This window comes from Schistocerca americana, chromosome 6 (genome assembly GCF_021461395.2).
Source record: "Schistocerca americana isolate TAMUIC-IGC-003095 chromosome 6, iqSchAmer2.1, whole genome shotgun sequence".
Classification (NCBI taxonomy): domain Eukaryota; kingdom Metazoa; phylum Arthropoda; class Insecta; order Orthoptera; family Acrididae; genus Schistocerca; species Schistocerca americana.
The window spans coordinates 246679511-246696577 of record NC_060124.1 but is presented as its reverse complement, the minus strand read 5'-3'; positions in this window follow the sequence as shown (position 1 = coordinate 246696577).

Below are 17067 nucleotides of genomic sequence, written 5' to 3'. Positions count from 1 at the left end.
GGTAAATAAAATGGTTCAACACAAGCCGTGCACGTTGGATATTATGGCCCTGCTGCTTTCTGTGTAATGCTAAGGTGCAAATTGTGATATTCGCTATTTTTGGTGTCATTAAAACAGTAAATAGTTAACACATTCAGCCAGAAGGAGAGCCGGCCGATGTGGCCGAGCGGTTCTAGGCGCTTCAGTCTGGAACTGCGCGACCGCTACGGTCGCAGGTTCGAATCCTGCCTAGGGCATGGATGTGTGTAATGTCCTTAGGTTAGTTAGGTTTAAGTAGTTCTAAGTTCTAGGGGACTGATGACCTCAGATGTTAAGTCCCATAGTGCTCAGAGCCATTTGAACCATTTTTGAATAAATGAAGCCTTGACCGCTAAACACTTGTACTGCTTTTCTTATGTAAGACGGACGCAGATTTGTGTCAGTCTGATCTGATTTTTACTAAATGTCTAAAAACGTGTTACGTCTAAGTTTGAGTGAAGTGTAAAAAGAGCTGTTATAACTTATCGTGACGACGCACGGGCGACTCTGAAGGACAATGGCTATATAAAAGAGCACTCAATGGACATGAAACGGACATAAAAATCTACAGTCGTTGTAGTACTAAGCATAAGGTACGATATACGTGTTAGTTATAATAAATATTTGTTCTGGAAATACTGAATCATTTAGCAGTGCTCATTCCTATCATCTCCTCAGAATTATTTTCATTTTAATTATGCATTTTGCTAAGATTACAGACACCAAGATCTGCAGTCCAATGTGCTTGTTACACTGACAAAAAGAAAACTGTTTTATCGTCTTCTTGCATCAGCTTTAATATTGAATTACCCTTTTGTGTGATGTTACAGTTGTTTTTGCGCCCTTAAGAACTCTCTGGTCCCTTAGGAAATTGTATTGTCGTAACAATAACTTCACGATCGGGTATGATCGTATCTACGATTATGAAGTAATTAGAAAAACGATAATCCAATTTCTTAATCAATAGCACGCTAGCTGTGACTGCTTCAAGCCACGCAAAACTCCAAATAAAGACTATTCACATTTCAGAACGCAATAAGCTATATTATGAAAATGTCAATCCATGATTCTTACGACAATTGTGATTGATAAAAAAGTAAGCGAAATCTCAATTTCCAACTTTTCCACTGAATAACAACATCACTTTTATTTTTTTAGCATAACAAAATGTGTGTCACAATAAAAAATATTAAACAAGAAACTTCAGTATGGAATCTGTACCAGATAGGAGTGATAGAGGAAATAGAGATGAACGTAAGAAGAGCAGCACGTTTTTTTAACGGGTTCACTAAGTAAGCACGAAAGCGTCACCTAGATGCTCAGCCAACTGCAGTCGCGAGTGCTGCAAGAGAGGCGTTGTGCGCCATGGTATGGTCTACTGTTAAAGTTCCGAGAGCGCGCGTTCCGAGAAGAGCCAACCAATGTATTGCCTTCTCGTGTTTATATAACACGAAAAGACCATCAGGATAAAATAAGAGAGATCAGGACCCACACGAAACCTTACCAGCAGTTGTTCTTCCCACGAATCTTACGCAACTGGAACAGGAAAAGAGGGTAGTGACACTGGTGGACAAAGTATCCTCCGCCATACAACGTAAGATGATTTGAGAAGCATCGATGTAGATGTACATTATGTAGGAATAATTGATTAGGACAAGGACGTACGCTGACAACAGTGTTAAGATTCACTTTAAACGTTATGTAACATAATAAAACAAGTTATATCGACTTGCGGCCATAAAGAGGCTAACTTTATACACAGTGAAATAAATATGTATTTTGAAATAGTAGTGCTATCAAATCAAGCAGTTCGAAGCTCAAATGATACCAGTGGCACTGTGCACTGCAGCATTTGCTTAACCTGAAGAACTTCCCCAAATGTAAGTAAGTCACTCAGGGTTACCCGAATAACTAATACGCTAAAAGCGAAGTTCAGAATTAAAAGTCTATGTTAGCATGCAGTGAATACATATACCTGGGTTGCAAAATGTTGCACTGAAATCGTCAAGTGCACACTAACTGCATACCACGCTATCACTTAACACACTCGGCTCCTAGGATGTAAAAGACCTTACCACATTTCCCCACCAAAAACAACGATCAACGAGAAATCTACTATTATTGCTCCTTCCTCAACTCCTTCACGTAACTCACTACCTTACTCAAAAGAGTATCAGCATGTCTAGGCACCAATCACCAAGACAAAAGATTCTTTGCTAACGTTAAATGTCCTACACACGTACATTTTATATATACATATAATATAACGAATTTCCTTGAGACAGAGAAGTTGCTGTCCATGCACTAGCACGGCTTTAGAAAGCATCGCTCCTGCGACACACAACTCACCCTTCATCCACGGTTCGCAAGATATCACGTGAAAAAAGGGCATCAGACGAATGTCATATTTCTTGACTTCCGGAAAGCGTTTGACTCGGTGCCCCACTGCAAACTCCTAACTAAGGTACGAGACGAGCATATGGGGTTGGTTCCCAAATATGAGAGTGGCTCGAAGACTTCTTAATAGAACCCAGTGCGTTGTCCTCGATGGTGAGTGTTCATCGGAGGTGAGGGTATCATCTGGAGTGCCCCAGGGAAGTGTGGTAGGTCCGCTGTTGTTTTCTATCTACATAAATGATCGTTTGCTTAGGGTGGATAGTAATGTGCGGCTGTTTGCTGATGATGCTGTGGTGTACGGGAAGGTGTCGTCGTTGAGTGACTGTAGGAGGATGCAAGATGACTTGGACAGGATTTGTGATTGGTGTAAAGAATGGCAGCTAACCAGCGTAGATAAATGTAAATTAATGCAGATGAATAGGAAAAAGAATCCCGTAATGTTTGAATACTCCATTAGTAGTGTAGCGCTTGACACAGTCAAGTCGATTAAATATTTGGGCGTAACATGGCAGAGCGATAAGAAGTAGGACAAGCATGTAATGGCAGTTGTGGGGAAGGCGGATAGCGTCTTCGGTTCATTGGTAGAATTTTGGGAAGATACGATCTATCCTTGAGTACTGCTCGAGTGTTTGGGATCCCTATCAGGTTGGATTGAGGGAAGACATAGAAGCAATTCAGAGGCGGGCTGCTAGATTTGTTACTGGTAGGTTTGATCATCACGCGAGTGTTGCGGAAATGCTTCAGGAACTCGGGTGGGACTCTCTGGAGGAAAGGAGGCGTTCTTTTCGTGGATCGGTACTGAGGGAATTTAGAGAACCAGCATTTGAGGCTGACTGCAGTACAATTTTACTGCCGCCAACTTATATTTCGCGGAAAGACCACAAAGATAAGATAAGAGAGATTAGGGCTCGTACAGAGGCATATAGGCGGTCATTTTTCCCTCGGGAGTGGAACAGTGAGAGAAGATGCTAGTTGTGTTACCAGGTACCCTCCGCCACGCACCGTATGGTGGATTGCGGAGTATAGATGTAGATATAGATGTAGATATGTTTGAAGAATTATGCATGAATATCATTTCATTACAGTCAAATATTGGCTCATGTTCAACTATAAGCAACATTTTATATGTCGCATAACTGGAACGGCAACCGCTAGTCAATGTGCTACTTTCTTCTTTCTTGTAGGTTTCGCACTATGTTGTTGAAGTAACTTCCTTACGAATATTAATTTGCAAATTTATCAATAAACAGTCATAAACAGTTAACCATCAATAGTACAAACAATTTATGTAACTGTGGAGAATTTTCATTTGGTGACATGTAACAACATTGGACATTTTCATTTATTCACATTTCTTTACAGCTAATAATAGCACATTCTTAACCTAGTCTAGCAAGTTCGCGGCAAGAGAAGTTCGTGTAACGCCACGTGAAACAGTTTGGAGGTTGCATGCTTCCGACCTGTCACACTACGGTGGGATTTCGAGCAAAGTTTCCCACTCGTCTTACGCCGTCGTGACGTTTCATCTGAAACTCAACACAGAACTCAGAAGTAGCGAAAGCAGTCTCCGGACTGAAACACAGTACGAATAAGTATCCCGACAACCCATCTCCATCGCCACGTAATTGATACGTTACAGTCTAATTCATACGTAAAAGGTAGAGCGAATGAAAAGTACGGGTACATTCAGAAAAATTCAAAAGTTTTGAAAAGCATCTTGTCAAGGTATGAGAGTTAGCGGTACTACTCTAGTAGGGAGCAGTTTAGACGACAAACAGAGATGCAGTGCGGATCTGTGGAAATCCAGATACGCGAGACATTAATCCTTCAGTAAGTTACAAAACAGGAATTTGATAAAACTCTGTTGTTTTCTGGCGTAGGTCAGAGTACATATTAGTCGCTGGTCGAGTTAAGAGCCTAAAGCGTGTTGTATCTAAGCAGCTGCTACCGTGCGACTGTTTTGTTAATTTGGACGTAGCGAGAAGCAGAAATATTGAGAGAGATATTTTTGTGGTTAGATTACGACAAAATGGCCATAGAATTACTCGTAGATCTCCCTATCCGTAGAAACTTCCCTCAAGAAGTGTTGATGTAATCGGCAACTCAACAAGACGGAAAAGTATTCTGGTGAGGCTGTTACCTTTGTTTATCGATTTTCCTTTTACGTAAATAACTCATTTATATTTTATACGTCAGTTCTGTGAAATGGAATATTTTTTACGCAAATGGCCTTGCGATTAGGGCCTGCAGTCCTTGAAAATTGTAGCGAATATTTCCATTTATCAAGAGAGAATACACACATCCTTGGCCGTTAGCGTGCGAAAGTACCGTACATTGCCGTACGCGCGATACTTTTCAAACAATAGAAGCATTTTTCTTTGTAAGTGGCGGTGTATCTTCTTTTATTTCTGATACTATTTGCGGAACATTTTACAGGAACTTTGTAATTCCGCATAAGCAGCCAAGTTTCCATTCCAAATCTCGAGCAGAATATTTGAAAAAAATTATGTAATTGTCTTCGACATATGTCTGGCTGTTTCTGAGCAAGAGAAATATAACTGACAAACTTACAATTTCCTTTTCCCTTTACTCCAACAGTAGCAACGGAGAATGAAAGAAGTATGTCATGTGTTACATCCCACGCATAGCTACCAGAGTACAAAAAACTCATATTTGCAGGCAATTAGACGATTAAACATTTTCACTGCAGTGCAAGTGAAAAATGAAGACGAATTTCTAAACGGAACATCAACACAAAATCAGCACGCTTAGAAAGGTACACAATACAGGACTTGCATTTGCAAAAAATAATAAAGTACATCATTATAATTAGATGATCAGATGAAATTATTTTTCCCTGGAGACATACGAGTCTCAGCTTTATATGAGATAAGGATAGTAGCTGAAGCAATGAACTAAAACCTGTGTGATGGCTACGACTTGACTCCACATATCCATCGTAGATAACAAATGTGCTAACCATTACATCATCATGTCAATGCGGCTACCACCCCTTCGCAGACTCCCCTCCTCCAGTGCCCTCCCTAACACAAACTTCAGTTCACACCCTCTGTGGTGTCACCGCCAGACACCACACTTGCTAGGTGGTAGCTTAAATCGGCCGCGGTCCATTTAGTACATGTCGGACCCGCGTGTCGCCACTGTGTGATCGCAGACCTAGCGCCACCACAAGGCAGGTCTCGAGATACGATAGAGCACTCGCCCCAGTTGTACGGACGACTTTGCTAGCGACAAGACGGACGAAGCCTTCCTCTCATTTGCCGAGAGTCAGTTAGAATAGCCTTCTGCTAAGTCCATGGCTACAACCTAGCAAGGCGCCAATTGTAACAGTGCATGTATCTTACGAGTCTCATTTGTATAGTCAAGAGAGATGTATCACAAGGAGTGAATAAAGTTAAGTATATTCCAGCTACGTACTTTTCTTGCTACCATTCAATAGTTATCCTGTTCCAGACTTCACGCCCGTCTGCGTTAGATAGCGTGCCTATCGGCCCCCTCAAAATAACACTGTGTCGGCACATCTGTCGACACATCACCCTCAGCCCATTTTCTCCTTCTTATTGCCAAGGTTGTCCGATAATGAATAGCACCCCAGCTTTGTACGTGTTGGGGAAATACTGCCTCCAGGAAATTGAAATTAATGTAATGAGATTAATAGATCGCCTACGTCCGTAAATGTAAAAACAGGAAACAAAAGTTTACGTAATGCATAAGAAAAACGAAAGAAAAAATCATCAAAAATAAAAAATAAGATAAACACAGAAAGACAAATGATACAAATTTTAATTCATCGCTTCAGCTTTTATCCTTATGATAATGTGCATTAGACTAAAGCAAGATGATAAAATTTTAAAAAATATATAGGTATTTCGAAAACTTGACACAAGAATTGTCCGTTGCCTTACGTTTTACGAATTCTGTATTACGTGAGTTATCGACAAGAACTGTTCACGTCAAGTTTCATATTGCACAATTTCGCTTATGGATAACCACAGATACGAGTTACACGGAGAATAGTGTTAGAAAGGAGAACAATGACGTGTTTCATCTGAAAATGTTCGTAGCTGATGGAGTTGACGCATTGGTTAAGACATCAGAATGGCATTCATGAGGGGCGTGATTCTAAACCCGATCAGCTAGAGAGATTTAGGTGTCCCGTGCTTTCCTCAAACAGTAAGATAGAAGTGAAAAAGTTCGACTACATATGAAATAATGTTGCGTAGATGACCACAGTTAGCGAGATATAAGATTGAAAGTGAGCCAGTAAAAGAAACATACTACAAACAAAGCAATCAGTACTGGTTCCGTGTATCAGCATCAAACTGAGTAAATATTTATGTTTCTGTTTGTCTGAGCCGCACAATTGGAAATAATTCTGATAGTTATCTGTTATATAATCTGGTGTGGAGTTAAAGCTCTTTGTGTTATCTCTCGAGAGAATTTTGCATACGTTAATAATGGGGAAATTTATTGCTTTGACTCTTAAAAGCCTGCAGAATTCAGATAATGATGGAAATAGTGAAGTCTTCTGTTATATTTACTACCTCTCGCGGTAATGTATGGTTTTAGCTTAGGAGGAGAAAATGCCGAACTTCCGCAAAACAAATTTGTGTAATTCACAAAGCTAGGAGAGCGGAATACATAGCGGCTCTGGGCTGCTTGCATTACCAAAAGCAGAATTTCCCTTCACTCCCTCAGCAAATGTTGTAGAGTAATTCTGTTCTGTGCTGGAAAAGATACTTACTTGGTCTAATATTAAATTCCGTTCCATATTAATCGTAACAAAGAAAAACAACCGCAGTTATAGCGGACTGAAAAGGACGGGAAATAGAAGTACTTTAATATGAACTGAATTTTTATACTGAGGCGACAAATGCCACGGGATAGCGGCATGCACGTATACAGATGGCGGTAGTATCGTGTATACAAGGTGTAAATTGGCTGTGAATTGGCGGAGGTGTCATTTGTACTCAGGTGGAATTGGCGGAGGTGTCATTTGTACTCAGGTGATTCGTGTGAAAGTGTCCGACATGATTATGGTCGCATCAAGGATATTAACAGGCTTAGAACACGGAATGATAGTAGGAGCTATACGCAAGCATGGGACGTTCCATTTCGGAAATCATTAGGGGTTTCAATATTCCGAGCTCCAAAGTGTCACGAGGGCGACGAGAATAATAAATTTCAGGCATTTCCTCTCTCCACGGAAAACGCTGTTGCAGACGGCCTTCGCTTAACGACCGAGAACAGCATCGTTTCCACAGAGTTGTGAGTGCTAACACAGAAGCAACACTGCGTGAAGTAACCGCAGAAATTAATGTGGGGCGTACGACGAGCGTATCACTTAGGACAGTTAGACATTTGGCGTTAATGGACTATGACAGCGTACGACCGACGCGTGTGCCTGTACTAACAACAGTCCGCAGCTCGTGGTCGTGCGGTAGCGTTCTCGCTTCCCGTGCCCAGGTTCCCGGGTTCGATTCCCGGCGGGGTCAGGGATTTTCTCTGCCTCGTGATGACTGGGTGTTGTGTGATGTCCTTAGGTTAGTTAGGTTTAAGTAGTTCTAAGTCCCATAGTGCTCAGAGCCATTTGAACCATTTTTTTTGCTAACAACACTACTACACCTGTAACGCCTCTCATGGGCTCGTGACAATATCGGCTGGACCCTAGACGACTAGAAGACCAGGACCTGGGCATATAAGTTCCGACTTCATTCTGCAGGGTTTGAGTGTGGCACAGACTCCACGAAGCCATGGAGCCAAGTTGTCAACAACGCACTGTACAAGCTAGTGGTGACTTCATAATGGTATGGACTGTGTTTACATACAATAGATTGGGTCCTATGGTCCATCTGAACCAACATTGACTGCAAATGATTATGTTCGCTACTTGGAGACTACTTTCAGCCATTCATGGACCTCATGTTCCCGAAAAACGACGGAATTTTCATTGCTGGCAATGCATCTTCTCACCGGGGGCGCAACTGTTCTTGACTGGTTTGAATAATATACTGGCCAGTTCAACCCAATGATTTGGTAATCCATCGAACATTTACGGGATATAATGGAGAGGTCAGTTCGTGCATAAAGTCCTACTCTTGTAACACGTTCCAATTATGAACGGATATAGAAGCAGCTTGGCTCAGTATTACTGCAGGGGACATCCAGCAAGCTGTTGAACCCATGCTACGTCAGGGAAAGGACGTCCAACACGATATTAGGAGGTATCACATTACTATAGTCACCTGAGTGTATTCTACATAACGTAAGAATTACAAGAGCACGAGACAGAAGAGAGAAGAATAATGATGTGTCTATCTTGCTCTACCATCAAAACACACTGCCGCCTTATACGACAACTTACTATTTTTGCACAATCAAAACTTCTCTTTGAGATGCTATTTGATGCTACGTACGGACGCTGAATTCTGTACTGACTATTCAAATGAAAAAGTACGAAGCAACACTGTGGCTATAATTGAAGTATTTATCAAAAAGTATTCATGAGAGAGCTCAGCACAACTGTCCCACTGTTTAGTGATCCGAAGGATTCCCTGTTTCCAAAATTCCAATAGCCGTGGCAGAAGCGCGCCCTCCATTCTGTCCTTCAGTTCGTCGTTCCAGTTGAAGCACGCCCATCCGAGATGTTTTTTAGCGGACCAAACACATGGAAGCAGGACGACATTTCCCTGGTATAGGACAGGTGCTCAAGCTAGTCCCCCTTGACCTACGCCATTACACTCTGTGTAACCTTGGAAAAGTGTGGACGTACATCATCGTGGAGCAGAATCACCCACTCCGTGAGCAGCCCAAGCCGTTTGCTCTTGATGGACTTGCGTAGCCCACTGAGCGTCTAAGACTACACCTAACAGTGGTATTTCCGTGCTCGAGGAATCCGATGAAATCGAACATCGGAAGTCGAAAAAGACGGTGAACATCACCTTGCCTGCTTCGGACGCACCTTTGCGCCTTTTATGCGCTACATTCGCATTCCCACATTTCTCACCACGTTGTCCGAAAGTTTTGTTGTTACGACGTTTCGTACATTTTCATTTCAACTCTGGCAGCTGTCAAACGAGATTCGATTTTCGGACGGCGCTGTTCTTGTGAAACAAATATTTGTTGTGAATTATTAATTTTGGCGTATCGCTTTACTAAAAAATACAAATGCAGTTCTTTTAAAACAGTTATAATCCTTTACTTTCCATGCAATATTTAACGCAAGCATGTCGTTGGCAATACGACTGCTTCTTGCTATACTACAAGATCTGTATTTTCATGTTCCGTATACTAAATTATATGAAACTAACTCGCTATACCATAGATCTCGATACTATTTTATTATAAAGAAATCTGTAAATAAATAAAAATTAAATGAATTACATCGGACTTACAACCGTGAAGTTTAAGTGTGACTTTACAAAATTGCTTAGCTTTGATGTGTGATACATAACTATCATCTCATTTTCTCCATTATAGTAGAAGCAAAGGACTTCCTTTGTAGGCATATTTACCTGTCGTATTGCAACTACTAACCAAGGTATTTTTTCTTGTCTTAGAGGAAGCTTCATCATAATCTTCGTTTCCCATCTATCCAACATCTGGTCGAGTTGGGGTATCAATGGTATTTCGCCACTTTACTCGGTCTTTGCACCATTCTTCTTCCACAATTTTGTTCCATAGCTGGTGTCTCCTTAAACTCATCTTTATTGTGTCAATCCATCTTGTTCTCGGTCTTCTTCTTGGCCTCTTGGCTTCAATTTTGAACTCCATCATTCTTCTTGGAATTCTTTCCTCTCCCATCCTCATCACATGCCAAAACCATTTTAATCTATTCTTTTCAATTTTTTCAGTCAATTTTCCTTCCTAACAACCTCATTTTTTACTCTGTCTCTCCTCGTCTTCGCTAGCACATTTCTCAGAAACTTCATTTCACTGATTTGTATGCTACTCTCCTGTCTTCTAGTCATAGTCCATGTCTCTGAGCCGTAAATTAGTATGGGTGTGAAGTATGTCTTGTATAGCACCAGATTGCACCTCATTGGCACTTCTCTTCCCCACACCAAGCCCCTCACACACTGGTAAAATGTACTACTCTGTTGTATTCTTTTGCTAATTTCTGTCTCCAAACGAGCATTCCCCATTAATACACTTCCCAAATATTTAAAGCTGTCCACTATTTCAATATCCCGTCCCTTAATATGAATTTGTCCCTAGCCCTCTCTACCCACTTTTGTTACCACCATGGTCTTGCTTTTCTCCACAATAAATTTCGTGCCATATTTCTTGACCTTTACATTTAGGATGTCTATTTGTTTTTGTACCTCTTTACTGCTCGTTCCCCACACCAAAGCTTATTACGGTGATTATTCCAAAGCCATATTAGGCTGTGATTGTAGACGTTTGACGTGTCTGTTTTATTTGAGTAGGTTTCCTTATACACCCTAAGAGATAAAAAAAAGAACGACGAACCACGAAGGAATTATCCGAACCAGACGGAAGTTGGTAGGCGTTGCTGGCAAGCCACTGTGATCTTACAATTCAGCAAGATAGTGCCCGCCCACAAACGGCGAGAGTTGCTATCGCTTGTGTTCGTGCTTGCCAAATCCTACATTGGGCAACAAGGTTGTCGGATCCCTCCCTTGTTGAGAGCATCAGGACCATTACGGGCAGGGCCCTCCAATCATCCCAAGAGTTTGGTGCTCTAACGGGATGCCTCAGGAGGATATGCAGACACCACCAATCAATGCCAGGCCGAATAACTTCTTGCATAAGGACCACATGTGGACCAACGCGTTATTGAATTGCTCGGTTTATGAAGCTCTTTCTCTTGCACAAATCATCCATTTTTTATGAAATTTTAATCCTTTATTTGTCTGACATGCACATCACATCTACCCATTTCTGTCACATTCGGATAACTCTTTCGTGCTGTGTAGTTCTATTTTTCCTTTTACCGGTTTTTGTCTTAGAGTGTCTTTGTGTCTTTCCGAACATGTTTGACAGAGATACTCGTGTATCAACTATGATCTACTGACGTTGGGGAGGGATAACATCTCTCTGTTTTATTTATTTATTTTTGATTGCTTTTTCCGTTTTTATTTATATATTACTTTATTCGAAAAAAACCAAAGATAACCAACAGAAAACGTTTCCAGAATGAGATTTTCACTCTTCAGCGGAGTGTGAGCTGATATGAAACTTCCTGGCAGATTAAAACTGGGTGCCGGACCGACTCGAACTCGGGACCTTTGCCTTTCGAGTACTTGCCCGCGAAAGGCCAAGGTCCCGAGTTAGAGTCTCGGTCCGGCACACAGTTTTAATCTGCCAGGAAGTTTCAGAACAGAAAACGTATTTACAGTATAATGTACATTATAAGGGAAAAAAGGAGAGTGGGTAAACAATCGGGGCTATATATTCGTCCATCGCTGGAGCCCAAGGATAGAGGAGGCAGGGGCTGTAATTGAGGCCTGGCCAATGTGCCTCCGGACCCCACCACATTATAATGCATAGGAGTGGAGTGCGTGTGGTGGTTAGGAGAGGTGGAAGAGACGTTTTAGTTATTTAATCCCATTTCAGTTGGTGTGCGGACTAGTGTGCAGTGTAACGGGGCTACATTATGCGGACTGCCTTGTTGGGCGGATACGATGCGCTCGCCTTTGTGACGTCCTCAGAAGAGGGTACGAGCTATGCAAATGCAGCGAGAAAAGTCTGAGAAGAAGTGGTAGGGTGGGAGTGGGGATAAGGCTCACTACGCCCCAGCTGTGCGGGGAGGATATGAATACTCCATGCTAGTAGTTGGCAAACAGGGTCGTTGCTCTAAAGCGCTGTAGGCATTCGTCAACCTGCGGTAAAACCTGGGACCTGATTTGTCGTCTTCGCCATAAAGGCAGCTGAGCGTTCAACCTTTTATCCGAAATATGGAGTCGCTTTAGGCAGCTTGGAAGTGTATGTCCTCAGGAAAGATGAATGTCTTAGGTTTAACCATAGTCGGAAGAATGCTGAGAAAGCAGGCGACCATCTTGCGGCTGAGCTCCCAGATGTCCAGGATCGATTATGGGCATATCAGGCGGTGGATGTCCTCGTCAGGATGTTGGAAGGCGTCAATAATGGGGTGCCAACCGATCTGGTTGCATGTCACTTCAGTTGTGTAGCAATTTTTCCACTGGTAACCGTGTACCATGTTGCTTGAACATACGAGGGGAGGTAAACTTGGTAGACACGGCACCATAAATTTGACATGGGATACTTCTGTTTAGCCGTGCGGGATTATCCGAGCGGTCTAAGGGAAACTGCAGTCCTGGACTGTGCGGCTGGTCCCGGTGGAGGTTCGAGTCCTCCATCCGGCATGGGTGTGTTATTGCCCTTAGGATAATTTAGGTTAAGTAGTGTGTAAGGGACTGATGACATTAGCAGTTAAGTCCCATAAGATTTCACACACATTTGACCACTTTTGTTGTACTTCTGTTTTGCAATGTTGAGCTACACTCGACGTAGCAGAGTGAGATAGGTATAGGAGGACACGTGGTCGAGAGGATGGGATGCACATATCTGTAGGCCGCAATAAAGGACGGGATAGGCGACAAGAAGGAATGAATGTGGTCAACCAGCACTGATGGAAGGAGCGACGCCAGCATGAGGACGTCCACCAAACTGCGTGCGATGGATCTTCCTGGCCCATTGTTTCCACAACGTTCGCATATACAGGCGAGTAGACCAAGTTCTCCCTCCTGCGGTGGGAAGGCCGCTTACAAGCGAAGTCCAGTCGTGTGCAGTAAGGGTAGGACTTGTGTAAAATACACTAGTTTCGAACCAATACGGTGGTCGAGGTAGACCAGCCGCTGAAGAGGGTCGAGACGCTGGAGTAGATTACTGTAGATCTCAGCACGAATACTCTGCAAAGAGTACCGAAAATTACTGACTGTCGTACGCGATGTACTGAAGTGAAAACAATCCCCAGGGACTTAATGATCTGCACCTATGAGAAGGGTGCTAGTTAGGCATCGGGGAGGCCACATCCTATTGGCAGTGCTACAGATTTATTCACATCTACAGCTGCCTGCAAGTAGACCGTATGTCATGATGGCTTCAGTAGTCTGTCGTGTTTCCGCTCTCGAGCGAACCAAGAGGAGCAGATCGTCGGCGTATACTTGACAACGGAATTCCCTTCAGTGAAGATTTCAGGTTTTCAATGAGGCGCTCCAGCGCCAACTCTTTTAGTATGGTCGATACGGACAGCCTTGTCGGACAGATCGCCGTATCAGAACTGGACTTGTTAAGCGACCATTGACTTGTATGTGGAAGCTACCGCTGTCGTATATGGCATGTATGACGTTGAGTAAGGAGGGTGGGAAGCCCATCCAAGTCATCACAGAGAACAGGAAAAGGTGACGTACTTTTTCATATGTGCTATGAAAGTCGTAGCCGCCGGAAAGCGTCATATTGCGGCCAGTGCTACCACATCGCGACATTCGCCAGTTTCATTCTGCATACTGACCTGACCAACTGTGGTTATCTGTTCCGTTCAAAGGATGCTGGGAAGAAGGGGACGAAGATGTGCCGTCATTCGGGCAAAGATTTTGTAGTCCGAATTAAAGAGGGTAAGTGGATGGTAACTGGTGATTCAAAAACCACGGCTTCGCTTATGCATTGGAATAATGATGCCCCTGACAAAGGTAGGATGTGTTACACTTCCTGGCGTGATAAGTTCTTGGAGCTTGCTGGTACATCTCGGGCCGTTAATGGCCAGAAGGCACGATAGAATTCTGTAGGTAAACAATCCATGCCGGGGAATTTGTTAATGGCATCCTTGTCGACAGCAGGCTCCACTTCGCCCTGGTGGTCAGTTCCACCTATTGGGTATTCTCTCTGTCGCGAATGGTGCAGGTGATGTATAGCAAGAGCTGACCAGTGGCTGTCGCATCGGCAGTCCCCGAGCCGTGGATGTTCCGGTAGTGATCGGCGAAAGTTGTGACTATTTAATGTTGTTGAGTGAAGGTTTGTGCCTGTGGTGTGACGAGTTTGGTTATGGGCTGCCGTCGTCTTCGTCGCTTGTCGGTTGCGATATGATGTGGTAGACATCTCGTGACCCATTGAGTCCTGTAGTAGCGTTCTCATGAATACTTCCTGTAGATGACATCGAGCCCTCGTCACTAAGCGCGCCTTAATCCGCTTCCGCACCATCTGAAGGGTCAGGTCCGGCCCTTTGGCGTCTGTCTCAGGGGATGGCATAATAGTCATGTCGTGCCATTGGCATAATAGTTGCGCGTCGGTACCATTCCACCACGTCCTTCCCGTTTGGCGTAAGGACGGCTAGGCGACCGCTAACCACCACTCTAAAGTCGTTCCGAAGATGGAGAATTGTCCTTCACAAGTCGTCCTAGTCTCGGTTACGCGCTGTTGACATTCTGCCTCCTGGAGATGCATGAAGTTGAGTTTCCACGGTGCACGGCGACGCGAGACTCACTGCGACTTGAGGAGATCCATGCAGTTGTATGCACTTTAGTCAGGGAAATCCAGCGGCCATAGTTCAGTGTCTTTGACATCAGATGCTATTCCCTCAGTAGAGGTGAATCCTATCAAGTCGACTTTCCGAATGACTTGTGTTATATGGGGTGCTGCGGATATTTCCAAACTACTCTTATCATGCGTCACTGAGCCGAGGTTCGCCGACGGTACTGCAGAGCTCTTCTACATCTACATCTAAGAGTACATGGATATTCTGTAAATCACATTTAAGTGCCTGGCAGAGGTTTCATCAAACCACCTCCACAATTCTCTATCATTTCAATCGCGTATAGCGACCGGAAAGAACGAATACTTATATCTTTCCGTACGAGATCTGATTTCCCTTATTTTATCATGGTGATCGTTTCTCCCCATTTAGGTCGGTGTCAACAAAGTATTTTCGCATTCGGAGGAGAAAGTTGTCGATTGGAATTTCTTGAGAAGATTCCGTCGCAACGAAAAACGGCTTTCTTTTAATCATGCCCAGCCCAAATCCTGTATATCTGTGACACTCTCCCATATTTCGCGATAATAAAAAACGTGCTACCCTTCTTTGAACTTTTTCGATGTACTCCGTGAGTCGTATCTGGTTAGGATCCCACACCGCGCAGCAGTATTCTAAAAGAGGACGGACAAGCGGAGTGTAGGCAGTCTCCTTAGTAGATCTATTACATTTTCTAAGTGTCCTGCCAATAAAACGCAGTCTCTGGTTAGCCTTCCCTACAACATTTTCTATGTGTTCTTTCCAATTTACGTTGTTCGTAATTGTAATTCCTAGATATTTACTTCAATTTACGGCCTTCAGATTTGACTGATTTATCGTGTAACCGAAGTTTAACGGATTCCTTTTAGCCCTCATGTGGATGACCTCACACTTTTCGTTATTTAGGGTCAATTGCCACTTTTCACACCATTCAGATATCATTTCTGAATCGTTTGCAATTTGTTTTGTTCTTATGATGACCTTATTAGTCGATAAACGACAGCATCATCTGCAAACAACCTAAGACGGCTGCTCAGATTGTCTCCCAAATCGTTTATATAGATAAGGAACAGCAAAGGGTCTACAACACTATCTTGGGGAACGTCAGAACCCACTTCTGTTTTACTCGATGACTTTCTGTCAATTACTACGAACTGTGATCTCTCTGACAGGAAGTCACAAATCCAGTCACATATCTGAGACGATATTCCATAAGCACGCAATTTCTCTAGAAGCCGCTTGTGTGGTCTTGACAAGTATTAGAGTGTGGCGCCTGATCTTCCCGTGGAAAACACATTTAACGTCGCCTCCAAATATGCAACTAGCATAACACCCTGACAACAACAGGGGAATGTCTTCGGAGTAGAGTATGGCTCTCTCCTGATAGAGGCGCAGATGTTGATGATATGCGTGTCCACAGTGGCAAAGGCCATGCCTCTTTCTGGTGGTAGAGTGGTGACATCTGTAACAGGCATTCCTTTACGAACGTGTGCAGCTACTCCCCAGCGAAGGGGGTCACTGGTAGAGTTATCAAGTATGTATCCAGCAATTTGAGGCACAGTTCTACTTTCTATAGGAGTGCAGTGTCAAGGTCCCATGCCCAGATCACGTCTCTTAATACAGATTCTTTCAGCGGCAAACTGATATGGGCGGCATTGATCCTTTCAGTCCAGTGTGACTTGTGGGGCGGTAAGGTTTCGGTATCACGGTGTGGGTGATCTAGGACGAAGAAGAAGGCATCACGTTCTCTTCACCGATTAGTGTCGCCAGATGCCTTCAACCAGACAACCGTCGGATACGTGTTAGGAGGCAACCCGGCCAGGCTGAACGCCTTAGATACACTGTCCAGCGATTGCAGCAAGGAGGAGGTTCCCTGATTTTTGGGTTGGCATTACGTGGGGCCGACGTACGCCGCTAGCGGTCATGGAAGGGGCCGTAACGGCTATACGATACGTGAATGCCATCCTCCGACCGATAGTGGAACCATATCGGCAGCACTCTGGTCGTCTTTATGGACGACAATTCGCGCCCCCATCGTGCACATATTATGAATGACTTTCGTCAGGATAATGACATCGTTCAACTAGAGTGGCCAGCAAGTTGTCCAGACATGAACGCTATCGAACATGCCTGGGACAGAT